The sequence below is a fragment of the Meriones unguiculatus genome, chromosome 1 (assembly GCF_030254825.1).
Source record: "Meriones unguiculatus strain TT.TT164.6M chromosome 1, Bangor_MerUng_6.1, whole genome shotgun sequence".
Classification (NCBI taxonomy): Eukaryota; Metazoa; Chordata; class Mammalia; order Rodentia; family Muridae; genus Meriones; species Meriones unguiculatus.
The window spans coordinates 183,876,497-183,891,600 of record NC_083349.1 but is presented as its reverse complement, the minus strand read 5'-3'; the positions used below and the strand labels follow the sequence as shown (position 1 = coordinate 183,891,600).

Below are 15,104 nucleotides of genomic sequence, written 5' to 3'. Positions count from 1 at the left end.
AGGTTAGAGATGAGGAAGAATCCCAAGTAAATATTATAAACATATTTACTGGGCCAAACCCCTGGGAAGGACTGCTGCTGGAAGTGGCAGTGCCCACTTGCCTATGGCACATTTATTTTCCAAGTAAACTCAATGGTCTTGTATTATACCCATGAAGAAACTTACATTTCCTCTTCTTGGGGCTCTATGTACTCCCCACAAGGCAGCTTTAAAAAATATTTTTAAAGCGTTTGCTAGTCCTATCGCAATTCCATTCCCTGTTATTGGCACTGTTCTCTTGTCTGTTCTTTCTACCTGCTTCTAGAAAGCTCAGGACCCCAGCTTTCCTAAATGAAGAATAGCTTGTGTATTTGTGCATTAGAGAGCCAATTGCTGTAAGTCTTGAAGGATGTGCTCCAGTGAGCAGGAGAAGGGAGATGGGCATGCTCAACAGAGCAGGTGCAAAGCACAGAGGCTGCAAAGACCAGCTATGCTTGGTGAAGGAGGCACCTGTGAGTACTTGCAGAGGCAGCATTTGAAGCTGCACAGGAGACCTCCATTGGCTCTCGATTTAGAGTCACTGTCCTTTGCTCTTTACCCTAAGCAATTCTAGACTGAGATGCCTGCTTCCTACACAGATAAAGACACAGCTCCCAGTGATCACCAGCTTGGGTGAGACACACCTGAGTTGAGGTATTGTTCTGCTACATAGTGCCCCCACCTAAGTTTAAGACTGGCTCAGGCTTCAGAGTGAGACCTGTCTTGACCCCCCCCCCATTCAGAGCCATTTACCTTCACCACTACTTTGGAATCACAATACTCAGACACACCACTAGCTATTACTATTCAACATTTTAGACAGCAAAAGCTCGTGTTCCTATGTCCACAACCAAAAGACTTTGAAAACTCTTGTTCAGTGTAATTACTTCCTACCTATTTTAATTCACATGTTTAAGAATACTGTTTTGGGGAGGGGGCTCACAGGCCATAAGAGTTCCATCTTTCAAGTCAACAGACCATTCAAGACCTCATCTTCAGTATCCACCATAATATCTTTCTACTAACTTGGAAAAATATAAGATTCCCATTTATAAGTCAATCTCTGTCTCCAAATTTACAGCCAGAACAAATTTTTCTCATTCAAATCTAGGAAACAACCTAGGAACCTGCCACAGAGGGCTTCTGAAAGCCTCTGCCCTACAGACTATCAAAGCAGACGCTGAGACTTATGGCCAAGAGAGAAGGGAATCTTATGTAAGAAGTGGGAAATAGTAAGATCTGGAGAGGACAGGTACTCCACAAGGAGAGCAACAGAACCAGAAAATTTGAACACAGGGGTCTTCCCAGAGACTCATACTCCAACCAAGTAGCATGCATGGAGATAACCTAGAACCCCTGCACAGATGTAGCCTATGGCAATTTAGTGTCCAAGTGGGTTACATAGTAATGGGAAGAGGGACTCTGACATAATCTGATTGGCCTGCTCTTTGATCACTTCTCCCTTAGCGGGGGGAGCAGCCTTACCAGGCCACAGAAGATGACAATGCAGCCACTCCTGATGTGATCTGATAGACTAAGATCAGAAGAAAGGAGAGGAGGACCTCCCTTATCAGTGGACTTGGGGAGGGGCATGCGTGAAGAAGGGGGAGGGAGGGTGGATTGGGAGGGGAGGTGGAAGGGATTATGGGGGGATACAAAGTGAATAAAGTGTAATTAATAAAATAAAATTAAATTTAAAAATATCTTTTCCTCAGACCAAAGGAGAACAGGACACAAGGAGTGTCCTAGCTGTAGACTACTCTACAGAATGGGTTAGCTTCAATGACATGTGCTTTCTTTTCAGTTTAAATTGTTTCTAAGTGGGTGAGTGTCTGCCTACGTGTATACAGGTGTACTGTGTATGTCCCTGGTGTTCATAGAGCCCCCTGGAACTGGAGCTACAAACAGCTGTAAGCAGCTATGTGGGTGTTAGAAACGGAACCAGGGTCTTCTTGCAAGAACAGCAAGTGCTCTCTACCTTAGAGCCGCTCTCCAGCCCTACCCATGTACTTCCTTTAAAGTCTTATTTTGTGCAAATTCTATTCTATTTCCCTTTCCTAGAGAGATCCTTGAGTAACCCCTCGAGCCCTCCTTGTTATTTAGCCTCTCTAGATCTGTGGATTGTAGAATGATTAACCTTTGCTTTATAGCTAATATCCACATATAAATGAGTACTATGACATATGTTTTTCTTTCTGGGTCTGGGTTACCTCACTCAGGATGATTTTTTCTACTTCTGTCCATTTGTCTGCATATTTTATGATGTCGTTTTTTAAAACAGTTAAGTAATACTCCATTGTGTAAATGTACCACTTTTTTTCTTTATCTATTCTTTGGTTGAGAGACATTTGGGTTGTTTCCAGATTCTGGCTATTATAAATAAAGCTTCTATGAACATAGTTGAGCAAGTGTCCTTGTGGTAGGATGGAGTGTCCTTTGGGTATAAGGAAGTCCCTCAGAAAATTGGAAATCAGTCTACTTCAAGACCAGGCTATATAGCACTCAGGGGTATATACCCAAAGGACACTCCCATCAGCAAAGGAGGAGTGTTCCCCTTTCTCCACATCCTTGCCAGCATGAGCTGTCACTTGTGTTTTTGATCTTAGCCATTCTGACAGGTAAAAGATGGAATCTCAAAGTAGTTTTGATTCACATTTCCCTGATGGCTAAAGATGTTGGACATTTCTTTAAGTGTTTCTTAGCTATCATGGGGGCTGGTGGAGAGGGGAATAGGAGGGCTCAGGCATGGGAGGGAGAGGGAGAGAGAGAGGGAGAGAGAGAGAGAGAGAGAGAGAGAGAGAGAGAGAGAGTGAGTACTGGGAGAGACAATTGAAATTGGGAAACATTTGGAAGATGATGTAGAAACCCAGTGCAGTAGAAATTTCCTAGAATATACAACAGTGAGCAAAGTCTCCTAGTAATAAGGGATAGGGAGCGCAAACTGGCCATCTTCCATAACTAGGCAGGGCTCCCAGCAGTGGGATTGGGACATCAATGCAGACACCTACAATCTGTGCTGCCGCAAGATGTACTGGGGTAATGGTGGAGCAGAATTTGTGGGTGGCCAACAAATAAGCAGTCCAACGAGAGGCCCACACCATGAGAGGGAGCCCAAACCTGACAGTGCCTGGATGGCCAGGAACCAGAGGCTGGACAATCCAGAGACACACAATAGAACCGAACAAGACTGGCAAAAAAAAAAAGGTCAATGCAATGATTTGTAATGATATTCTGCTATACTCATAGACTGGCATCTAGCCCAATTGTCGCCAGAGAGGCTTCATCCAGCAGCTGATGGGAGCAGATGCAGAGACCACAGCCAAATACTAGGTGCAACCAGTGAACCCTAAAGATGAGGAGAAGGAAAGATTACAGGAGCCAGCAGACACCATGTGAACATGGCCCACAGAACCAACTACGTAGGACTCACAGGGGTTCCCAGAGACTGAAGTGACAATCAGGAAGCCTGTATGGGTTTGACTTAGGACTTCAGGACATATGTTATGGCTGTGTTGCTTGGTGCTTTTGTGGGACTCCTAACAGTGGAATTGAGGCTGTCTCTGTCTCTTTTGCCTGCTCTTGGGACCTTTTTCTCCTGGTCTGTCTTGACCACTTGCCCAGCTTTAATAGGAGACGTGTCTAGTCTTATTATAACTCGTTTTGCCATGTTCAGTTGATATCCCTGGGAGGCTCTCTCTCTCTCTCTCTCTCTCTCTCTCTCTCTCTCAATGGATGAGAAGTGTCTCTTGTGGAGAGGGAGGTGGATGGGAGACTGAGAGGAGCGAAGGGAGGGGAAACCACTGTCAGGATATAACATATGAGGGAAGAATGAAAAATAAAAATAAATGAAAGTTTTATTTTCTTCCCAGGGATTCCATTTTTTTTCCCTCCACATTTTGTTTCATTTGAAATGAGCCCCTAAGGGCTATGGATAGCTCCCCCAAGCGTCACCATTCTCATAGTAATGTGAAAGGTCTGGATAACCCACAGGCTGGTAGTTTTGTTTGACTTTTCAGAAACCAAGGTCATAGGCAGATGATGTGTCCTGAAACCCTAAGAAGTAAGGAAACAGGAGGAAAATGAAATGGCTACACAAGTGGGTAAGAATAATCAAGTTAAATTTTCTTGCAGTTCAGTGTCCAAGGACGCTCCACATTAGTGGGAAGAGGGACTACCTCTGACATGAACTGATTGGCCTGTTTTTTAATCACCTCCCCCTGACGGGGGAGCAGCCTTACCAGGCCACAGAAGATGACAATGCAGCCACTCCTGATGAGATCTGATAGACTAAGATCAGAAGGAATGAAAAGAAGAACTTCCCTATCAGTGGACTTGGGAAGGGCACACATGAAGAAGTGGGAGGGAAGGTGGGATTAGAAGGGGAGGAGGGAGGGAACCACAGGGGGGATACAAAGTGAATAAAGTGATTAAAAAATAATAATAAGAAAAAGAAAACGTTTTCTTGCACACACTTGGTTAGGATTTTAGAACAAAACCTGCTTCTGGGTTGCCTAGCAATTTATGATGTCATCATGTGTCCCTGGCCAGGTGGCCACACCTGGAAGGCATGGTTACCTTGCCCCTTAAAGGGGCAACCCGACACATGGTCCCTCTCTTGGCCCCTCTTGGCCTTTTCTCTCTTGGTCCTTTCTCTCTTGCTCCTCTCCCCTTTCTCTATCGGGGCGCCCCCTTCTCTCTTTCCCCCCATCATGTCCTGCCCTCCCTGCTCTCTCCCCATCTCCACCTAATAAACCTCTTCATATATAACCTGTTGTAGCCATGATGATTTAATTCGTTCCCATCACACTCGCTGTGGCTTATGTTTAATAACACATGTTGCAGATCAGATAACTTTTTTCTAGACAACCCATAAGTACTCTCAGGATTCTTGACATGGCCCTCCAAAAGGCATCCACAAGTCAAAAGTTTGTCAAACCTATAAAGGTTACTTGATATCTTCCTCGTCATGAATCTGTATTGCAGCCTTTTCATAGGAACTAAATTTTAAAAGGAATTTTTAAAGAATAGGTGGGGCTCATTGTGAGTGTGGGAACTTGTGAGACTTTGCCTGTAAAGATACTGGGGCACCTCCACTGAGCACACAGGAGAGAGCCTGTGGTTGAGCCAGGGATGCAAGAAAGCTTCCAGCTGTGGTGCAGGCCTGGGGGAAAGAAGGGGCAGCTTGGAGGAGAAAGCACCAAGTTCACCCAGTAGCCTTTGGCTGGGGGCGGGGGAGGGAGCAGTGGTCCAGCAAACACTGTGACTCCCAAGCACTTACAAATACTCACTGTGTACATACCATGTGGGTCTTTCTGTTTCTGGTTTATCTCACTTAGGATGATCTTTTTAAGTTCCATCAATTTGCCTGCAAATTTCATGATTTCCTTGTTTTTAATAGCTGAGTAATATTCCATTGTGTAACTGTACCACAATTTGTACTCACAGATAAGCGGATATTAGACCTATAGTACAGGATAATCAACTACAATGCACAGACCCAAAGAAGCTAAGTACCAAGGAGTGCCCAAGGGAGGGTGCTGGAATGTCACACAGAAGGGGAAATAGACTAGACAGCAGAAGTGGATAAAGAGAGGCAACTGGGCAGGAGATGGAATGGGGAGGGACATAAGGGTTAAGGGTTGGGATCAGATGTGGGGATAACGGGGGAAGAGAGGGTGAGAGGTGAGAGGGCTGGGAACAAGAAGAGAGCATCTCTTTGTCAAGCTGGAGGCCTTTGACAAGGTAGGCTCCTAGGAGGATATTGGTGTGACTCTAGCTGAGGCTCCTAACAGTGGGGAACATGAAGACTGAGGTGACCAGGCAAGATTAGTGCAAGGAGGGGAACAACAACCCACTGACAAAACCTATGATTCAAAAATTACCCTGCCTACAAGAAGTGCAGGGGTAAAGAGGGAACAAAGATTGAGGGGATATCCAATAATTGGCCCAACCTTAGACCCACCTCATGGTAGAGAGCCAGCCCCTGACACTCATAATGATACTCTGCTGTGCTTACAGACAGGAGACTCCAGCCAGCAGGGGATGGAGACAGATGCTGGGACTTGCAACCAATCATGGGGCAGAGCTCTCTCAGGATGGGGTGGGGTTGTGGAAATGTTAGGGAAAAGATGGAAGGGCCTGGAGGGAACAAGAACCTCACAGAGAAAAATCCAGCACCATGGGGGCTTCCAGAGACTGAGCTGTCAGCTAAGGAGAATGCATGATCTGGAGCTAGGCCCCCTGCACACATTTAGCCTATGGGCGGCTTGGTCTTCAAGTGCCTGGCAAGTGGGGGGCGGGGGCTGTTTCTAACATGAACTCTATTGCCTGCCTTTGGAGACTTCCCCCTTGCAGCGCTGCCTTGCCTGGCCTCAGGAGATGAGGATATGCTCAGCCCTGATGTGAGTTGATGTGCTGGAGAATGTTGATGTGGAGGGGCTTCCCTTTCCTTGGGGGAGGGGGAGGCGAGGGGGGAGAGGAAAGGGGAATGGGAGGAGGGGCACCCTTGGGATGTAAAGTAAATAAACTGAAATAAAAAAACAAAACCAAAAAACCCCCAAATACTCAGTGTGGCTGGGGATATGGAGAAGAAAAAGAGCTGCAATTGCTTTAAGGACTGAAAGGAAACCAGGCTGGGGGAGAGGCAAGAAATTGGCTTGAGTTGAGATAATGGAAATTTACTAATGCTTTGATTCAGGGGAAGGTGATATCAGGTTTCACCCAGAAAAATTTCCACTTGCAAATGTGGAGAGGTGGAAAACTGGCTTGAGCTGAAACAGATGGAAACTTCCCAATGCTGGGGTTTTGGGGGGAGGTGATATCAAGTCCACCTGAAGATCTTTTCACCTGCAAATGTCTGTAAGAAAACAGAAGGCAAAAACGATCCTGGTGACATACTGGAGGTCTGCAGGAGACATAAAGTGAGGACTGCTCTAAGGTATGGTTAAAGGAAGGGAGGGCCGGTTTCAAAAACAAAATAAAATAACAACAACAAATCAATTAAAACTGCTTTTAAAAACTACTGCCACGAACACACATTTTCTCCAGGACCTAAAGATGTACATACTACCAAACACTCAAAAATAATGAAATGAGCCAAGTTAAAAAAATAGAGATACTTAAAAATATTTCACCGAAGAAGATATCCATAGTAATGTGATACACATAATAATGAGAATATCAAGAGGAAAGGAGGACTATGGAGAGAGAGAACAAAATCTGAAGAGTTAGGGGAGGGAATAAAAGGAGAAGAAAGAGAAAGGGAAAAAAATCATCATCACATGTTTATCTCATGCATAGAACACACACACACACACACACACACACACACCACCCAAAGCAGAAGGAGTACTATTTGGGCATGGAAGAAGGAGACCAGTTTGAGTGGTTGAAGGGTTAATGTGTGTACATACATGTACAAAATCTAACAATGGAACCTGTTATTTGTACATGAAAAATTATTTTCGAAAGATGCTCAGTATTCACTTTCATTAGGGGAGTCACAGTGACATGACACACCTATTAGGATATCAGCTGCCATTCTGCACGGTGGCACACACCTTTAATCCCACCTCCCAGGAGGCAGAGGCAGGAGGACTGTGAGTGTGTAGCCAGCCTGGGGAGCATACGGAGAGTCTGTCTCAGAGAACCAAGAGCTGGGAAGGAAAATGCTGTGGTAGAGGGCTTGTCAAAAGACACACACACACACACACACACACACACACACACACACACACAGAAAGAGAGAGATTGCAAGCAAAAGAATAGATACAGAGACTTTGAGAAACATTTTTTTTGCATTCTTGTAGGGTAAGTGGTGTGAAGATAGACTTGTCACAAATAGTCATAGGCAGAGGAATACAAATTTTAGTTCAGCTAAAACCCTGTACCTGAGTGCTACAGAGGTGATAGTGAAATTACATGTAAAACAGCAGACAATTAATTCCAAATTACTCCAACTAAGTAAACAACTGGGACACACCCATAGGAAGAAATAATAAACGGAAAAAGAGATGCACAAGAAGCTGGATATGGAGGCACACACCTGCAATCCCAGCACTCAGGGAGGCAGAGGCAGGTGGGTCTCTGTGAGTTCAAGGCCAGCCTGACCTATAAAGCTAGTCCAGGACAGCTGAATCTACACAAAGAAACCCTGTCTCAAAAAGAAAAAAACAAAACAAAACAAAACGAACAAAAAGCTCAACCGCAAGAATGAGCAAGAAACTAAAAAACAGAGAAAGAGAGAAAATTAAATAGTAAGGATCTCACTCACATTTTATGCTAACAAAAAGAGCATAAACTAAAATGGAACATAGAAAAATCAATGAAGGGGCAGCCTAGGAGCTAGGGCTAGGGACAAGGGTTTGGCACAAACAGATATTTTGGATGACGAATTAGTATCTTTAGTGTGGGTGGTTACATCTTGTTAAAATTCATGAAAGTATAATAAAATGTGAAATTTTACGTCCTATAATTACACCTCAGTAAACTGACTTAAAAAAACAAACAAACAAACAGGGCTGAGTGTCATTTTCCACACATGCTCCCTCTGAGTCTACTCTGAAAACACTGAGGAAAAGGACCCCTAGAGCACCAGTTTCCTGCAGTGATACCCACATAACTTTGTATGCGCTGCAACTCATGGCATCATCTGTCATCTCATACTCCTGTCTGCCAAACAGAGCTTAAACAAGGGTTCCATAATAGGTCTGCAGAAGGGCTTTGCTACTACTTCCCACTTTTTATGATCATGACATCATCTTGGAAAATATGAAAATGTCTATTGTGATAAAATTTAAATATTATTTGCACATCCCTATGCTGTTTTCTTGTTCAGTTATAAGTTGAACAGTCTGAAGCAGGCATGGTTGTGCACAGCTATAATGCCAGCACTGAGGAGGAGAGGGAGGAGGATCAGAGGCCAGCCTCAGCCACACAGCAAGTTTCATCAGCTGGATTAAATGAGATCCCATCTTAAAAAACAAAGCAGGGTCAGGAAATTGGCTCAGCAGATAAAGGCACTTGATGCCCAGCCTAACAGCTGGGAGTTTGGTTGCTTCCACACAGTGGAAGGAGAGAACCAATTCCCACACGTGGTCTTCTCACCTCCATATGCACACACGATAAATACATAATGTTAAACATTCAAAACCACAAGACATCAAAATGCCATTTTCCCCTGATGATGTCTCCAATTGCCCATCTGGAATAAATTAACAGTGATGTACACCCCAAACTGCCCAAAGATCAAAATGCTTGTGGTTTCTGTCTTTCCAGTATACATGTTTCCTCAAAAGCTGTGCTTAAGGCAGTACTTAATGTATTGGTGTTAAAAATAAAAAGCAAAGGGCTGGAGTGATGCTCTTAGCTCAGTGGCTAAGAGCAGTGGTTGCTCTGCCTGAGGATTTGGGTTCCGTTCCCAATGCGTACATGGTAGCTCACAACGACCTGTAATTCCATTTCCAGGGCAACAGGCACACAGTGGTGCACAGACATATATTCAAGCAAAATATCCACTTACATGAGATAAATAAATAAATAAAAATTTAAAAATCTATTACAAAGGAAAAAAAAATCTCAGAAAATTTGAGGATCTGAAAGCATTCACTTTCAGAATGACTCCTGCAGCTTCTCTGAAGCCCACGTAGTGACGCCAAGTATCAGGAGGACGGACATGAAGATCCGGGACAGACTGTGAGAGTCAGCGTAGGTGGGAGGCAGGGTAGCAGATTAGAAGAATTTATAATGGCAGTCACTTAAGCACAGCATGTAGGGGGCAAATGTCCAGAGGTGAAGCAAAGGCCGGAATCCAGGAACTCAGATAAAGAGTTGGTTTGTGGAGGATAGAAGTTCCTCTCTGGAGAAGGCCCCTTCTATAACACAGGGCCAGAACGGGATCAACCTACCACTTACCGAACCCTTAGCATGTACTTCGACCTTGGCTTATACTCAGACATTTGTGTACGTGATGAACCTACATGCCCACGTTATGACTTTTATTTTACCAGCAAGGAGACTGAGCAAGTAGCAGTCAAGAGAGGAACTCACAGCGTCCTTATTCTAATGCTCCTGCCTTAGACACACTGTTCTGCATCTTGGGAGGAACCACTCAGCCTTTCGAATCTTCAGCTCTTCAGCGCATTTTCCAGACTTCTGAAATTTTCTTCACTTCAGATGGCCTTACCACTCTTCCCACGGGACCCTTCTCCCTCTCTAGGTCTCGACATAGTTTTTCATTTGCCCTAAATACATACATACAATACATACATGCATATATGTGTGCATGTATTTGGTATGTGTGTGTTTATATATACAGCAACAGATGTAAATAAGAGGACAACTCGAAGGAGGGTCTCTCTTTCATCGTGTGAGTCCCAGGGATGAGAACTCAGGTCTCAAGTTTTGGTAGAAAGTGCCTTTATCCACTGAGCCTTCTTGCCAGTCCCATTTTGCTTTTTGAAGCTTATATACCTTACTTTCTAATTAGGCCTAACCTAATTAGAAGAAGTAATGCCACAAAATAATGAATTCATCCACAGTTCAACCCAATGATAAGAGTCCTTATGACCTAATCATTTCTAAAACCCTGCCAGCCAGCAGCCAAGATTGAAATTTATTAAGAAAATGTAACAAACAAAAGCCTGTTGCGGTGTTCAGGCTATAACAAGGGCCTTATACCATACGGCCACTTTGCACCGGAAAGTGGATGGGAAAACTCATCCATGGTCTAAGCAGTTAATTTCTCAAGTGGACTTAAAGACTGACATTGCTGATATATGCATCCAAAATTTCCACATAAACTTAGGAGAGCATCAACTTGTCTTGAAATAGTCTTACTGTATTTATGTTTTCTTGTAGTTAAGCCTTTGATGGAACTAGATTCTTATTTAACCCATAATGGGCAGAGTGCCGAAATAAAAACAAAGGCTGCCTTTGATTCACACTGTGCCTCTACGTGAGACACACGCACAGAATACACCCCCACACAGCCGCACACAGGTCACACCCATCCGCACAGACTTAGGAAGAGCGCTAAAGAACAGCTGAGTCGCGCATTTCCTCTCCATTCTTTCATTTATTTAACAACATTTTATTGAGCATTTATTATGTGCCTGGCTTTGGTGTACTTTAATTGTGCAAGGATGACCATATGGTCCAGAGAGATATTTCAATACCAAAGACTATTTACTTGTTGAAGATTGTGACTTCCAGAGAGTGCTGGGACTGGGTTTTCTTTTTAGGAACCTGAAAAAGTCTTTCTGAGCTTTTCTAATTAATTCTTACTTTACAAAGTAAAAAACAAAAACAAGAATAACATGGTACATATAAAAGTCAAGTTTTATAAGCTAGTCATATTTAATAACTGGATTTGACACTTAATTCTGGTACAGTATACTTCCAAACAGCAGTTGAGTTAGAATTCATTCTTAATTAAAATACGCTACAAAGAGCTGTTCGCACATTCTTTGAACTTCTCTATAGTTGAAGCTCTTTCCTTTTGAGCAGGGTTTCTAACCGGTGTCATTTGATGGGGCTGAGGCGTGGGTCAGTCCGAGAAGGAACTGCAGTCTCCTCCGGCTTTGTTCTCGGTTGTTCATCTTGTAGGGAGCCTGTAGTGTCACTGTAAAGTTGTTCACGCAGCCCGTGTGGAGGTCCATGTAATCACTGTAAGGAACTGATGCCTCTTGCTAACATACAGCCAAGGACCCTGACGTCTGACAGCTGTATGAGAGTGTCATCTTGGAAACAAGGTCCCTGTGCACTAGCCAAGGGTTGAGGGAAGGGGCCACCTGCAGCTGCCATCTTGGCAGGAACCTCATGAAAGACACTGAGGCAGAGGCAGAGCTATTCAGCCAAGACAATCCTTAATTCTCAACCACACTCACTATGACATAATGTTTTAAACTACTGAATTACACAAGCTTAGATATACAAAGGATATAAAAAAATAAAAGATACAAATCTTGCTTTAGAGATACATATCCAAGAATAGGTGAACACAGAAACCGTGGTGATGTGATGAAAATTAAGACAGGTTTTCTGGGCAAGCAAAGAAAGAGACCCAGCCTGAAACAGACAGTAGGGGACTCTGGAAAAATTTTTTCTTTCCTTCCTTCCTTCCTTCCTTCCTTCCTTCCTTCCTTCCTTCCTTCCTTCCTTCCTTCACTTCCTTCTTATCTATCTATCTATCTATCTATCTATCTATCTATCTATCTATCTATCTATCTATCTATCTATCTATCTATTTAGACAGCATTTCTCTGTGTAGCCCTGGCTAGTCTGTAACTTGCTCTGTAGACCAGGTTGGCCTCGAACTCACAAAGTTCCTCCTGCCTCTGCCTACTGTGCTGGAATTAAAGGTGTGTGTCACCACTGCCTGGCTGTGGAAATTTTCTTTAGAAGTGACAAGGGCTGATGAGACAGTCCAGTGGGTAAAGCACTTGCCATGCAAGCATAAGGACTGACATTTGATCCTCAGAACCCAGACAGAGCCAGGTAGGCATGGCTACTACTTATAATCCTGGCACTGAGGGGAGGCAGCAGCCACGAATCCTCATGACAAGCTGGGTAGCTAGACTAGCCAAATTTGTGAGCTCCCACTTATACCGAGAGATTCTCTCTCAGTAAATAAAGTGGAGAACTGAGAGAGTCACCCATTGTGAACCTCAGGCGCGTGCGCGCGCACACACACACACACACACACACACATTCAAACAGGCATATACATATGCGCGCACACACTACCAACATATGTCCCCGTTCTCCCCAAAACTGACAATGGAGGGGATGTAACTTGGTGGTAAAATTCTTTGCTAGCACATGCAGGGCTCTAAGTTCAATCTACAGGATCGCACATATTAATTAATTAAGTAAGTAAGTAAGTAAATAAATAAATAGATAAAGCTTGAATAAACCTAATCAGGTAGATAGCATGCCTGTTTTTAAGCCATTAGACTTTCACTACAAGCTATCTGCTTTTATGATTCTGGAGCAGGGACTTTGAGGACTTTATCTGTTTTTTTGTTTGTTTGTTTTTGTTTTTGTTTTCCATTAGGATCTGTCCCTAAGAGCATTATAGTAAGCCTTCAGGCTGAAGGGGAGGAATGGAATTCTCTTGTCAGTCCTGTTTCCTATTCCTGCTGGTGAGAGCCAACATACGAATGCCACCAAAGACCTCAGGGTCCAAGCCTGGGTAGCTCTAACAGCTCAAGTTTGACCACCCATCCCCAAGAGGCCAATTACAGAGACAGGTAACAGTGAGATGCAGAGAAAGGAGATGTATTCAACAATTGTAATTAATCAATTAGTCATAAAAGAAAAAGAGACATTTCAACAGACAAAACTGAGATACCATAGGAGAAGTTATTGTGAACAATTATATGTTAGGATGTTTGAAATCATCTAGAAAATGGACAAAGTTCTGGAAACACACAGACTACCAAAACCAGATCACAAGGCAGAAAGAATAGAGCTGCGCTCGGTGAGGAGCTTAACTAGCAGCAAAAGCCGCTCTGTAGGGGCCAGATAGACAGCCTAGGGGTTAATAACACTGGCTGCTCCTCCAGAGACCCTGGTTCGATTCTCAGTACCCACATGGTGACTCACATCCATTTATATCTGGTTCCAGGGACCCATTCCCACCTTCTGGCCTCTGAGGGCCCTGTACACATGTGGAGTACAGACATACATGCACACACCACACACAAAAAACAAGTCTAAAAAAAGATCTCAGCAAAGAAAAGCCTTAGAATCAATGGCTTCGTTACTGAGTTCTGCCAAGCTTTGAGGCAAGAGATAATGTCAAACAACTGATGAAGAGGTCTGACTAAACAGTGACACTGTGTCACAGTGGCTTTTTCAAGAAAGATGGGAAGGAAGGAGAATTCTCTGCAACCACCGATAGGAAAGCAGCATGGTGGTTCCTCGACAAAATGAAAAGCAACTACCTTGTGATACCGTAATTCTGTTGCCTGATATATATTCAGAGACAAAAAAGGTAGAACACCAAGGAGTTACTTGTCTCCCCATGTTCGCTGCAGCACCATTCAAGAAAGTTAACCTATGGAAATCACGTGAGGGCCTGACAATGAATTAATAAATTGCTTTGTTCATATGGTAGTGTATGTTTACCCTTCAAAGGAAAAAAAAAACAAACAACCTTATCCTTTGCAATGACTTCAATGAACTTGGAAGACAATGTGCCTACTGGAGTGGGCTAAGCCCAGAAGACAGACTAATTGCCCTTCTCTGTATGTGAATTCTAAAAATGTCAAATTCACAGAAATAAGAAATAGAATGGTAGCTGCTGGGAGTTGACGGGAGTTAGGGGATACAGGATTTCAACAAGACAGGATAAATAAACTCCAGAGCCCTCCTGGACAGCAGGGTGATTACAGTCAATAGTAGCACACTGTAGACCTGAACATTGCTAAGACAAAGGTCAGTAATTTTTGTCAGTGTTAGGGATTGAAACGAGGGCCTTTTGCATGCTAGCCAAGTTCTGTACTCCTAAGCTTTATTCTGAGCCCATAAGAATAGGTCTTAAATGGTCTTATGTCATCAATAAAATGAACTATGAGAATGTCTTAATTTTATTTTAGTGCTCATTTAATCATGTGTACACATAATATGACATCACTTTGTAATGTAAACATATATAATTTTTGTCAACCGTACTGAAGTGAAGCTGGCAAGAAGAGTCCTGGGCTCACTGCGACTTATACGTCACTTCAACGTGAGTTATGTCCCGAGATGCACAAACCTGGGTCATGATGTCACTGTGTAAACATCATAGCATGTACTCACACACACTAAAACAGGTATGGCATCGCCACAGGTATACTGTCTGATACCACCATTACGGCTGGTCATTGTTGTCTGGAATGGTGTGATGCGGTATACGGCTGTAGTTCTACTTCACACAGCATGTGACGGTGGATGAGAACATGGTGAACAGCTTGTCCTCCTGGGGTGGGGTGACAGGGCTGATAGCGTTTCTTCATTTCCCCAAATTATCTTCTGAACCTCTGTGCATATTTTCGGGGTGCTGTGATCATAGCCACTATATATATATATATAATATATAG

At 43.5% G+C, this 15,104-nt stretch overlaps 1 protein-coding gene across 2 annotated transcripts in view; it reads right to left on the bottom strand.

The window, feature by feature from the left end:
- LOC110546480 (NXPE family member 4) overlaps positions 1-15,104 on the bottom strand; it is a 228,696-nt gene that overhangs the window by 48,386 nt on the left and 165,206 nt on the right. The gene's annotated exons all lie outside the window — the stretch shown is intronic.